Source organism: Boleophthalmus pectinirostris, unplaced genomic scaffold (assembly GCF_026225935.1).
Source record: "Boleophthalmus pectinirostris isolate CB_2022bp ecotype Guang Dong unplaced genomic scaffold, ASM2622593v1 HiC_scaffold_19, whole genome shotgun sequence".
NCBI classification, from domain to species: Eukaryota; Metazoa; Chordata; class Actinopteri; order Gobiiformes; family Gobiidae; genus Boleophthalmus; species Boleophthalmus pectinirostris.
Window position 1 is genome coordinate 33,909,745 of NW_026571140.1, and position 14,579 is coordinate 33,924,323.

The 14,579-nt window shown below is 37.4% G+C and overlaps 1 protein-coding gene across 2 annotated transcripts in view; it reads right to left on the reverse strand.

Annotated features, from left to right (window-relative positions):
• The window catches only part of efl1 (elongation factor like GTPase 1), a 310,712-nt gene that overhangs the window by 212,621 nt on the left and 83,512 nt on the right, over window positions 1–14,579 (reverse strand). The gene's annotated exons all lie outside the window — the stretch shown is intronic.

Genomic DNA, 14,579 nt, shown 5'->3' on the forward strand with positions numbered 1-14,579 from the left:
CCAGACAGGCCCTTGAGTTTGACGTCATGGCTTCACAGCTCTTCACTGATTGGTCGGTGTTCAGTCTACAACTTCTGGGGTTCTAGCAAACCATCTAGTGTATTCTGATTCCTGACCTAGTCGCTGGAGAGAAATTAAATTGAGCGGAGGCACTAGGTGGCGCCAGCCTGGCTAGTAAAAGATAGTAACTTGAAAACTACCGCTTCATGATTTCACAAGGTGGAACAGGGAATTTTTGGTTTTAGACATGTAGACAGACTAATAATCAAGGATTTCTCAAACCCGTGTGAATGTAACAAAACACAACCCCAGGTATGTTTTTGATAAAGGAACATTATAACGTGGCTAGAGTCTATTTTGCACAATACAGGATTTTAAATCAATGTATGGTTTAAATATGGAATTTTGCATCTGCCTCACAGTCTTAGCAAGGACACTGCTAGTTCACTGTTGGCATTTCTCTGCAGTTATCCTTCAACTAAGTCCTGCTGGGGAAACCTGTCAGAGCAGTGAAGTACTGCTGAATAGTATTTAGGAATTCAACCCAGAAATTTTTGGAGCTATCACTACTGAATGTTGGAATCGGAGGCTATTGCTGTTGTAATCACATCTCCAAATATTGAGCCAGAAACTTGCTGTAGTCTGGACTGGAGTAACAAGTGTGGAGGGTAAGGCAACTAAATGGTAATGGATAATGGTCACATTTTATATAGCTCTTTTCTTTCTTTTTATGGAGACTGTTTACACGAGAATGTTTGTGGGTAAAAACGACAAAATATATATCAGAGGTGCTTTTAATTTAGATGGTGATGGCATTTTGGGGGCTAAAAAACACAAAAATCTGAAACCACCCTCCAAAGTGTAAAAGTTGAATTACACTCCGCCATAGTGTTTCTGTTTACACTGCCCAAGACGCAAAACTCTGGTCAGTTCTGCTCACATTGCGTACGCATTTATGTCAGATATATAAAGTACACAGAAACAAACATGTTAGATCATTTCCACGCGTCAGACCTTCTCTACTAAACTTACAGGAGGCATCCCGACAAGTGTACAGAATATGCAGAGATACTATTAGTGAACAGAGAAGGATGACCAAAAAACAAAGAATGAAAATCTATCAACTGTGGACGTGTTGAGGCCAGATAAACATCAGCCAATAGAAAACGAGGCTGCCTCATTTTCTATTGGCTGTTAGGTTGTCAGTCAAATTCCCTACGTTTCTAGTGTAACTGACTCGTCGGTGCGCGGGGATTACGTGGTTTATGCGGCGGTTCTTAGAGGCTTTTTCTAACTGTCGCTTCCTCGCAGTTCGCACTAAGTTTGTTGCGATGGCGGACGAGAATCCACGACCAGTTCGCCGAAAAAGAAAGTTCATTTTTGAGGCTGCTGAAAGAAGAAGAGAAGGAGAAAAGGAGCGAAGCCAAACTGAGGTGATTCTTGGAGATTTCTTCCAGCGATGGCGCAAATGAAGCGGACGAAGGGTCTAAAAACTGACGCGTCGATCGCTAAAATATTTCTGAACAGTAATTCTGAACGCGCACTGGTTGTAAACAAGCGTGATTTCTAGAGTAAAGAGGCGGAAGGAGATGTTTCTACTGAGGGAGCTGTGGAGGAGGAAGGTGGTGTCACGCAGGCACAACATTTGAAAAAGGACTGTCGCTGTATTTGTCTTCCCTTCAAAAATCCTCTATACAACCTTAAGGAATAGCTGATGAAAATGCGTGGCGTGAAAACTTCCGTATGTCCAAAGACGCTTTAAGTACAAGCATACTCAGTTGAATTCCACACATTTTTGCGTCACCGTATGCACACAGATTTCCTTCCTAAAACGCTTGTCTAAACGCGGAATAAAAAGTGAAGATGCGACGCCACATTTTGCGTCTTCTGTTCAGACCGTCATCATGTATAAACGAAGCCATAAAGCGCTTTACATCAAGGAACTACTCACCCATTCACACACTCACTCATACACCAGGGTACGCAGACACTAGGGGCAAGGTGGATGGTTTAGTGTCTTGCCCAAAGACAAAACGACAGCATTCATCTGTGGGAGCTGGAAACGCAACGCCGACCTGTGGATCACGGGACCTGCCCTCTCAACCAATGATGTTTATGACGAAAGCATGGATTCAAAACACCAACCTCCTGATCAGCGGGCAAACAAACACTCTTACCAACTGCGCAACTGTCAAACTACATATTTTAAGCTGATGGAGAAAACTGGGGCACCCTGAAACCCACCTATTCCCAGGGAGAACAATTAGAGCCTTCACCTTCACCACGCAGTCTGGTAATAAGTCTGGGTGAGTCTGGAATGCTAACCATAATTTTTATCCGACTTTTAATTCTTAGATATATTACACTTCACTGTAAAGTTCAAAATCTTTCAAAATGAACCAATTAAAGTCCACCACTCCTACGTACCGCTCCATTTGACAGCTATAGGCAGAAAATGACCTGACGGCGCATATGGGCAGACTTCAAAGACCATTCTGCAGAGTTCCTATAAGCACGGGGCTGGGGCTGGAGGGTGTATAAATAGTGCTTAATTAGCGTAATAGCAGTTTAAACGTGTTGCCTGGTGAAAAGGGTCATTCATTGAATACAGAAAAAAGCAGTTTCCTGATTGAGGGGCAGAAGGTGAACTGTGCTGACAGAGCCTCCACTGGGACCAATCAACAACAATAACATGCCCCGAGAACATGAAAATATTAATTTAGCAAAGTTCATATTTGTTTAGGTGACTCATTAGAGAAAAGGGAAGTCGTAACAGTCTGATTATTTAAATGAAAGCTGCTTAAAAGGAGCTGAACGATTTGGGGAAAATATTGAATTAAAGTTTCTGACAAGCATTGCACAGTTGCATTTGCAATTTGAGTTTTAATAGTCAGGTTCTGTTTAGAGTTGACATTTTAAACACGTCCAGGAAAATTAACATTTGAGAGAAGACAGAATAACAAACTTTCAGACTAATAGCAGAATTACATGCATTTCTGAGCATGTTTGTAAAGAGTACAGGGAACAAAGTGCACAGGTTTTATAAGAGATATGGGGGTATAAAGGTAGAAGACTCTTAGCTTTAAGTTATAGTGATTCTAAAAGTGGGTCTGGAGCTTCCTAAGGGGGTTTGAAATGAACTTTAATTAAAGGTACACTGTGTAACTTTTCTGGTGAATGCTCTGTTGCCTGCTTCTCTCAGTGGAGATATAACCTGGAATGTTTTAGAACACCTTAATTTTTCTAGTTATTTATTACAATTCAAGTCGTGCAAGTCTAACGAAGAGCCCGAAATGATATAAAGGTAAGAACTGAACAGCCAGAGGTTAAAAAAAAAAAGATAAAAGACAACAAAACACAAGTCCAAGCTCTGTCAAAACTACCTCAGGAAAAAAAAAAACAAGGTGGTAAAGCTTGAAAACATGGAAGTGTCCAGCACAGTCTCCAGACTTAAACCCCATCGAGCTGATTTGGGGATGAACTGGACAGAAGAGTGAAAGTCAAACAACCTACAAGTGCCACACATTTATGGGAACTTCTGCAACAGACTGGGAAGAACTTTCTGAAGAATATTTGATTTCTGTTGTGAAAAGAACGAGCCACGAGTGTGTTCAGCTGCTATATCTGCCAAAGGTGGACACTTTCATGAATCCAAAGTTAAGAATATGTTTTGGTCAACAGTAAAAAAATGGAAAAAGTGTGGTGTTCTAAAACTTTTTACCGGTAGTGTATATGTTATTAGGTTATTTTTTCAGACCAAGAGTTTGTTTTCATACAGACCAGACACGTCACAGCAACATCACGTGACCACTCAGTCGAAACAGTCAGGTATGAAAACAAATATAAATAGCTACAACTTGAATGCCAGGACTAAACCAGGACTAAAACAGGACGACTAAACCAGGTCTAAACCAGGACTAAACCAGAACTTAACCAGAACTAAGTGTTAGGATGGGCCCAGAGGTGCACTCGTTAGACCGACGGGTGACCGCAGGCAACTTGGTCAACAGTAAACTGTAAAAAAAAATGGAAAAAGTGTGGTGTTCTAAAACTTTTGACCGGTAGTGTATATATTATTAGGCTCTTTTTTCAGACCAAGAGTTTGTTTTCATACAGACCAGACACGTCACAGCAACATCACGTGACCACTCTGAGGAAGACCGCAGTCGAAACAGTCGGGTATGAAAACAAGCTCTTGGTCTGAAAAAAGAACCTAATAACATAAATTATCAGAAGACCAAATGAACCTCACTGGCCCACTCCACACGGCAAGAGTGAATGTTTTTAGGTCAATAAAAAAACACGTTATTGAGTAATAACATGGATTAATAATACGTTTAACGCCATACCGGAACATTCCAGACAAAACAATAACATCTTCATGGAAGTTACACAGTGCACCTTGAATATACAGTACTAGTCAAAAGTTTTAGAACACCACACAACTTTTTAAAAATTTTTCACTGTTTACTGTTGACCAAAACATATTCTAACCTTTTGATTCATGAAAGTGTCCACCTTTGGCAGATATAACAGCTGAACACACTCGTGGCTCGTTCTTTTCACAATAGAAATCAAATATTCTTCAGAAAGTTCTTCCCAAATCTGTTGCAGAAGTTCCCATAAATGTGTGGCACTTGTAGGTTGTTTGACTTTCACTCTTCTGTCCAGTTCATCCCAAACCAGCTCGATGGGGTTTAAGTCTGGACACTGTGCTGGACACTACATGTTTTTAAAGTTACCATCTTGTTCTTTTTTCCTGAGGTAGTTTTGGCAGAGCTTGGACTTGTGTTTCGTTATTTTTTTATATTTTCTTTAACCTCTGCCTGTTCAGTTCTTACATTTGTACCATTTCAAGCTCTTCACTGGACTTGCACAACTTGAATTGCAATAAATAACTGGAAAAATGAGGGTGTTCGGGTCAGATTTTCTGCTTAAAATCAGTATTAAGCATATAGCCATGATGAGTTATGTTACTAGTTTTGTGTGTGTGAATCTAAAGGAAAAAAATTACAAATAAATTGAATTTATTTAGAATACAAAGAATTACTGGCCTTGTTGGATCTTGGGGTCGAAAAGGGGGCCTCAGTTCTGCAAAGTTTGTTAAAGGCTAATTGAGTACTGTTCCATTTGATCCTTCTTCTGGACTCTGGACATGAAATCGGTGATCTAACAAAAATGTGGTTTACACAGGTGAACATCCATGACTGTGTGTATATTTGGAGTAAAATCAAGCAAGCAGGACATACATCTGAAGTTGAGCCGTAAGTAGGTTAAACGCGAACAAGTTAAATGGCCAGAGTGACAAGTGGGAACGAGCGTTAGTAGCCAAAACAAATATACGAACATTGGCGAGTTTGCTATTGTTCACGTCAGGCCCTGTAGTAAATGTATGTATTTAAGAAAAAAGTTTAGGGTGTGCAAAGTGGACGGGAAACACATGGAAGTTTGTGGTCGGACAATGAATCATCTCTGACACAAGTAGGTCAGCTCAGACTCACGAAAAGAGAGGACAAGTAGGATGTGGAGCTAAAATTATTCCAGTGGTAAATTGGACATTTTCTTTAGACGTCCATGTTGTTATTTATAGAAAGTAATTGCAAAACAGTATAAGACGAAAAGGACGCACTAGATTCAACACGGTTTACTGAAACGTTTTTGTGTCTTCTGTGTAAATTAATACATTTTAAAAAGTGCACCGTGTGACATTTCTGGCCGAGGGTTTGTCATTTTGATTGTCTCCATGTACTCATTCTTTCTTTGCACGCAATGTCCCACAGTAGAGCTTTAAACTTGTTTCTATAAGATAAGCAGGCATGCGTATTAGTAGATGTTACAGGTTAAGTCTTAATGCCATACTGTGGGACATTCTTGGTAGAAAGTCGCTGCAAAGCATGACAGTACGAGAGTCAAAATGTTTTACTGAAGGATTTTGTGAGTGTGTGTGTTGTATGTAGATTTTTAAAAACTGTTTTAAAAGCATATGGAAAATGAATACATTTTAAAAGTGCACTATGTAGAGGTCCGTCTCCATGCAGGAATTCTTTCTTTGTCTAAAATGTTCCACAGTATGGCTTTAAACATATCTATTTTCATGAGGATAAAGCAGGTAACAATACAAAGCCACTACATTTACTTACAGGTAATATCTCTATTTTCAAGGTGTTGTTTGAGCAATACAAACACCTATAACTGGACACATGTACTGTATGTTAGATAAAGTTTAATGCCATACTGTGGAATATTCTCCATGGTGACAAGCAAGTGGCATAGAATCCACTTGAAAAGTCACACAGCGTCCCTTTAAGATGCAAAATATAGAAATACTGCTTCTCTCCACTCCTGTTTGGAATCACTGATTTGAACACTATATTCATGATTTAAATTTAAAATAATTGCCTCCCTTCATCGTATCTGTTGATTATTGTGTGAACATAATGTCATTTATCATTTTTCAAATATCCGAATAAAGTTATTACCGTATTTTTCAGACTATAAATTGCCCTTTTTTTCATAGTTTGGGTGTTTCCTGCGACTTATATATTAAAGTTTTCACACTGACAGCCATAAAAGGCTAGAGGCTTGCGTGTCAGTATCTGCTGCTCCTTTTACTCCTGTAGCACTGTCACTTCACTCTACTGCGCACTGTCCTGTCTGTATCATGTCAGTCGATCGCACCATTACTTCTGTACCACTGAAAATATAAAATTTAAACAAACTTAAAGACAACTGAGAAGACTCAACACAAATGTCCCCAAAAAGAAAATCATATTTTGCAGATTACAAACTGTAAGTAGTGAAATATTCAGCCGAAAACGGTAATCGGGCAGCAGAAAGAAAGTTTGGAGTGAGCGAGAAACTTGTGACACCGGGAGGGTGCACATGCAACTTTCCTGGAAGTCACTGGATGGATCGACAAAGCCTGGACTTCAGTGACACCAAAACATCCTGTCGGGATTTAGAAAGGCCGGAATAATTCTAACTGGAACTGATGCCTGAGTCTGACAACAGCTACGTACAAGAGTTTTCAGTGGATTTAGTGATTTGGAGTGAGAACTTGGTAAACTTAATATTTTACGTTAACAGCTGTTGTTCTCTATTCGGTTGTTATTACTATAACTTTCCTGTTATATGATGAAATGTAGGTCCTTGGTCTCTGACTTTATAAAATAAATTTCCCCCAAAAGATAGAGAGGTTCATCTCCATGCATTGTCCCATGGAACTTCTGTTTTTTTCTTTTTCTTTATGCATTTTTTGGCTGGTGCAATTTATACTCTGGAGTGACTTATAGTCCAAAAAATACGATCTATTATAAAAGGACTGTAGACTCAATGTTTAAAATAGATTTGATGCAAACTTTGAAACACACGATTAACTACAAAAAGGTTAACCATTTTCAGATAAATGTTTTGTCATCATTTAACAGACATTTACCACTGCAGACGCCCACAAGAGATTTGGAGATGGTCCGACCCAGTTGTCTAGCTGTTGTAATTGGACAAACTCATTCTAATCCATGAGCGTTTTCCAGTTTCTACAGTCAATCTAATCCAATTTTATCTAATCAACTGTGAGGACCATTATCACACCAGCTAATATGTAATGATTCAGGTTTATTGATCATGTTCTACTTAATTACAGAGTAAAAGACGTTTCACTGTTGGAAAAAGACAGTTGGAAATTGCAGAATACATACATACACAACAGTATATTTATGAACTATTTGTGTAAATAATGATAGAGTGTATAAGATTTTCAAGGCCCAGTGTTCTGCTAAACTAACCCTTTTTCAATTCAATTTATTTTTATAGAGCCCAAAATCACAAGAGCAGCAGTCAATTGCCTCTCAGGGCTTCACAAAACGGTTAGAAAGTTAGAAAATAAAACAGTGGAACAGTTAAGATTTGAACAATGATTTAAACAATCAATAACCTATCTGGGGTTTAGTTTGGTTTTGTTTTGTTTGGGCTTCTCTTAACCTGCAAAAACCCCAGTCATTCATGAAGCTCCTCCGTGTTTTTAAAGTCCATAAACCTTCATTTTTCTTAACATGTCAAGCAAAGAAAAGGCTCCATTATATCTATCTATCTATAACTATTGCTTCAACCATCTTTTGAGAGTTATACTTTTACAACGTGCTTTCTATTACATTTCCTGAAACTCTACTGAACCAGGAGCGGATGATAAGTGGAAGTAGAAGATGTAATTGTTTTTTTTTTGTTTTGTTTTGTTTGTTTGCTTGTTTGAATGGTGGAAAATTATGGACATTTGCATATAATGATTAATAATAATTTTAATACTGGAACTTGAACATGAGCCCAGGGAGAGTAGCTGACTCAGCAGTAACGATCTAATAGAAATCAAAATAAACAGCAATAAACAACAACAATAGTTCTAGTGCCCTCTGCTGCCAATTTGAATAAACAAATTTCATCTCAGTTTAGGGTTTAAAACAGACATTTTCAGAAAAATCTACTTTTCAGAGCTTTTAAGCATGTTATAGTTGTTTCCTCTTCTCATTTAAGCTCTCAAAGTTGTTGTGAAATGCCATATTACCGATTTAAAATGTGTAAAGTATAACAATGATCTATGGGTTATCACTATATAGCGCGCTCAAGCACAATGTATGAACATTAAAGTTGCCTTGTGTAACTTTTCTGGTGGAAGGTCCATCATAATACTGTGCAATTAAATGAATTTTGATTGAGATTTCAATTTGTGTGTCCAACAATCTCCAAACTCATATAATAATAATATAGTATAATATATAATAATATAATAAAAACATATAATTGAGTTGGAATGTTTTAAAGCTTAACAAAGTTTATTTGGGGATTTTTAAATATAAATAAGTATATTTAGTTTAGAACATCTGGATATATAGTTTATTTTGGATACATTTATGTTTTTCTATGCCTTATTTCATGTTTAAAGTATATTTTATTCAGTTTGTGTTTTATACATCGCAAAACTGCTCTAAGGTTCATATTTGTGCACAGCTCAGTCCAAAGTTTTGTGTAAATTATCAATAGCAAAGTGTTCTGGGGTTTTTTTGAGAGAAAAATGCTGAATAAATGCATCGTGTAACTAAAAAATACTTGTTTCAATAATCATGATTTCAATATCGACCAAAACAATCATGACAATGATTTCTTTCATAATCGATCAGCCCTAATCCATTAAATGCTTTTTGACATGGAAATGGTATTGCTTTGTCTGGAATGTTTCACAGTATGGTGTTAAACATTTCTATCTCCATAGAGACCAAATCAGACCAAGTTACAGGTCAGATCTGTGGAGAGGCGACCCAGCTCACAGTCAGAATACCTGTTTTTCTTGGTGTTTTTGAGCTATAACACTGCCTATAATTGAATAAATGTAAGATAGAGCTGTTTAATGTCATAATGTGGAACATTTCAGGCAGAGCAATGACATGAAACAAGCAGGTGGCAGACCCCCAACCAAAAAGTTACATAGTGCACCTTTAGTGTATTCCAAGGACAAGTTAAACACCTTGGTGATGGTTTCCAAAATAGTTTTAAATAAATCATAATAGGTGGGATTTTTGTGGGAATGATTGATGGAAAATTCTAAATAAATTAATCTAGACCAGTTTCTGAAATCCACAAGTTGTTCTAAAGTGTAGAAAGTATTCACAGGACGGTAAGATTATCCAAACAACCAAAATGTCAAAAATCAAACAAACATTTCAGAGATTATATCATGGCTGCATCAAAATGTTTAAACCAGACCGTAATTTTAAGCATTTGAATGTTAAAAGCTTTTCAGTTTACATTTGTGTTAAGAAAACTCCAAACTCAAATCACTTAATTGAAACATAAACATTCACTAACTTTTTTCCATCTCCACAGACTGGCTACGAAAGATAAAAATCTGTGGATGAATCAGTAATGTCACACAATTTGGTTTAGCTGAAAAGTTTCAACTAAAAACACACAAAAGTACTACTGCATTAGTTAAACACGCTGTCCATTATAATTTGAAGGTACATTGTGTAATTTTTCTGGTGGAGGGTCTGTTAAATGCTTTTCTTTGTCTGGAATGTTTCACAGCATGACATAAAACCTTTCTATCTTCATGGAAACCAAACTAGACAAAGTTACAGGTCAGATCTGTGGAGAGACAACCCTGATCATAGTCAATTTTTATTTATTTATTTTTATTCAGCAATAAATCACCAGTAATTTAATAGATGTAAGTTGGAGCTGTTTAATGTCACACTTTGGAACATTCCAGGCAGAGCAATGATATATCTATAGAACCAAGCAGGTGATGGACCCCCAACCAAAAAGTTACACAGTGCACCTTTAACACATATCTAGAGACCAACCGATATATCGATATGAGCACTTGGAGACAATAGCTATCGGCCTAAATCTTGCCGATATGGGGCAAAAGTCCACGTGGAGATGTTATACCTCGTTATAAAGCTTAGAGCAGGGGTGTCCAAACTTTTTTCATCAAGGGCCACATATCTAAACACAGACGAAGCAGAGGACTGATCGAGGGTCGTAGACTGATGCTCAATACAGTGAATGATTGTAATATGTGCATGTTTAACACGTTAGAATGAGTCTTTAATTACATGCTAAGCTCCTTAACCCCCTCCAGGCAGGCGTTGCAGATTTGCAACAACTAAATGCCATTTACCTACTTACGCCAAATCCATATTTTATGAGCTTTTTTTACTCAGGAGCCTTTTCTCCCATCCATGCTGATAAACGTGGAGGATGCAGACTGTGCAAGAACAGCTACACGCAAACAGCCTGCCAGAAGTGCAAAATACTTTTGTTGTTTACAAAGGATAAACATTTTTTTCTTGAAGCACCACACGAAAAAGTTATGTTGTTCTGCCACTGTAAAGCTGTTACACTGTGCTTTTTGTTTTCATTGTTATGAAAAGTAGTATACAAATAAAGTTAGCTTTCATATCATTTTCAATCTTCAATGTTTATTTACTACACCGGGCCAATGCTGCAAATCTGTAACATCTCAGAACGCATTGGATGTGAAGGTCTCTCTCAAAAAAAAAAGTCAGGATTGTATATTACTACCCCATATGATAATTTTCCCCAAACATCAGATTTTTCCTGATACTAAAATTTAATTTGAGTCTGAGAGGGTTAAAACCACACACAAAATATTAAATATTAGCTTTATTATTATTTTCAAAAAACTTGCAGTAAAAAGTTAATTTTTAATTGATGTAAGGTAATTTGGGCCAATTCACCTGGAAGCCTGAGGGCCAAGAAAAATTTGTCTGAGGGTCACATTTGGTCCCCAGCCATACTTTGGACATGCCTGGCTTAGACTCTCTATATTATGTCCATTTAATCCAATTTACAGACAGATAAATGTCCTAATATGTAGCGCCCATCAATATTTATCTGCGGAGTAATTTGTCTGTGTCTGTGATGCTGTACTGCCCCTGAACGCACCCTCAGAGTCACATGACTCACGTGCGCTTGTTTACAAGATCCATGTGAGGAACACTGAGGCGCTGGCTTTAAATGCTCTTATGTCTGATTCACGATACTGACTGACTATAAATAAAAGTGAACTTCTGCGCTCTTTAGGCCAGCAACAAAACTACTGCTTGTTTTTATCACTTATTTGTGAAGACATGTGATCTGAGAGTTCCCTGTGTGAGCGATGAGTGTTGCAAATGTGTTGGTTTTGAAGATAATTTAATTTTTTCTCTTTGGTTAGCCTGTTTTACTGGCTAGAATGTGATGCAAAAATGCCAGTAGTCTGACATACTGTCTTTAAATATGACCGTAAAGAGGTGGAATAACAATAAATGTAGCCTAAATAAACCAAATTTAACCAGTAGATCCCAGTAGAGCCAGACCTAAGTTTTATAATCAACTGAAGATTTACAGAGAATTTTTACATCATTAAAAATATCGGCTTTTAAATCTGCAGCTCCAACTTTCCTTTTATCTGTATCATATTGCCCGCAAAAAATCCATGTCGGTCAGGCCCTACGCATGTCATATCTCTTTGTCTTCACTAAGCCTAAGGTCCTATGCTCTGACATTGCAGATCGTGTCTTTAAACCACTACAGCTGTCCTAAGTGGCCGCAAATGGATCAATTTCAAACATTTTGCTCTTGTTTTTAAAAAGTGGCAAACTTCAACTGGGCTTTTATCTGCAGATACATTTTCAAAGGAGGCAGAGCACCAAGCGGAGACCACGCACTTAAGGAGACGTAAGTGGTCCTTTGACAAAAATAAGTCAAGTAGCCGAGAGCCAAAAATGTCCAAGATTTGCTATTTGGTCATAACATGAGCAATGGGCACTTAGGGGGTTTTAAGAGCTGCATTTGTAGTTTTAACAAGCAAAACTGAAGCAAAGGTATACTAGACCCTCACTTTCACTTATTATGAGAGCACAGTGTTAATCTGTTTGCATGAAAATAAATTTGCATCATATTTGACAAGGCAATATTTTTATCAAAACTGAAGCAACACTAATTAATGAGGGATAAAACTATGACCAAATGTTGTCAAAAGTTTTTAAAATCAGATATTAATCTATAAGGGATGGGACAAGATCTCGTGCCACAAGATTTCGTGAGACAAAACTGCCACAAAATTGTGCACACATGCTCAAAATTACCTCATGAGATTTTTTTTAACATGTTTTTACGTATGGATTGGAAAAAAGAAAGAAGAAAAAAGAGTAAAGTACTGGTGAGTAACACTTTTTGAGAAGCTGTAGTTCGAAAAAAATCACTGCAACAATGACAGCTAAAATATTAAATAAAGTAAATCGAGAACTGGATTGCACAATTTATTCATTATAAAGATTTGTCTCGTTTTCGTAGTTCCAATCTCGTGTTTTGTCTCGTATTGTGGAAATTGTATCTCGTCCCATCCTTATAATCAATACTAAAACAAGTATTCAGACTAGTTACTCAATTGAAAAGGTATCAGTACTAAAAAAGTCACATTCACAGGACAGAAATGAACCTTCCTTGAATAGCTTTAGAATGATTTTGAGCAAGTATAAGAGTATAAGAGCACATAGATACTAGGGATGGGCATTCGATGAAATTTTCTTAATCGATCATCAGAAGAATTAACGATCGATTATCGATTAATCATTAACGTTTTTATATTAAAATGATCATCATTATTTCTATCTGCACTACTAATCTGCATAAATAAATTCAATTTTACGACATATAAACCGTAACGACTCTAGAGCCACATCAATCCATTTGAGATTACAATGTGTTTAATTCAGTTTTGCGCAACTCTCACAGAAACAAAACTTAAAACCGCATCGCTAATTTGCATAAACTCAGATAAAACTACAGCTCTTGTGTCGCTGATGCGGTCAATTTCTGTCGGATTAAAAGACATGACTCAGTGGAATACAGGTTAGTGTGAACATATTTGCGTTTTTCAAAACCAGGACACCGTACGAGGGGAGGGAGGTGGGGACTCGTCATCGACATTGCGCTGCTCTCACCTGGCAAAACTTTTTCCCACTAGACACCGAAACATATGTCCTGCTTTGTACACTGTGCACATGGACTCACACTTGTCCCGAACGCAATGGAAAGCGTGGAAATTCTTGTACAAATCATCGTTAAATACACATTTGTGCTTCGGTACGCTGCAGACTGACCGAATGTCTGTGTTTGCTCGCTCCTTCTGAGTGCAGAGAGCGACATGTACAGACCCCTGTTTGGTCACGCTAAGCACAGCAACCTACATTCGGTTTGTCGATTAAAATGAACGTAATCGATGAAATTCTTAATGATCCATTAATCGATTCATCATGCCCATCCCTAATAGATACGGAACCTACCTGGACAACTGAGGGATTACACAGATGTAAGGCCACAGAGTAATATATATAGGGAAAGTACTATGATTTAAAACGTCTATTGTCGGAATCACTACTGAGTGTCAAGTCTAATCCTTAGTATCAAAATCAAGTCTGAAAATTTTGTATCATGACAACACTACTAAACTGAACACAAATGACAAGCAGGGCAAGATCTAAGCTGCCAAAAAACCAAGGATGACACTTTTTTAACTATAATTTGAATGAAAAACACAAGTGATTAGAAAAGGCAGCCAAGGTGATAATCCTTTCGTAATAAATTTTAACAACAAAACTCAAATACCACTGATAAAAACTTGCCTAATCAACCATAATAAAACATGAGCTGAAATAAATAAATTATCGACATGTCAAAACAATTAAAGGGCCCATATTACGACATTTTCTGATTTTTCTTTGTTATAATGTTGTTTCCTCGTCAAAAACATGCCATGTTTAAGAGACAAATCCAGCATATTTAGTTCTTCTTCTGAGTCTGAAAACACTCTGCTCCACCTTATGATGTCATGTGGTAATATAGTAAGAGCTCCACTGTGTTTTTAAACTCCATACACCTTCACTAGAATTATTTGGATGATTTCAGCTCTGGAATTGCCCATCTCTATTAAACAAAATGTAAAAGGTAGCTGTTTGAAAACTTGAAAAGTACCACTACATGACATCACAAGGTGGAACAGAGCATTTTGAGCTTCGGAG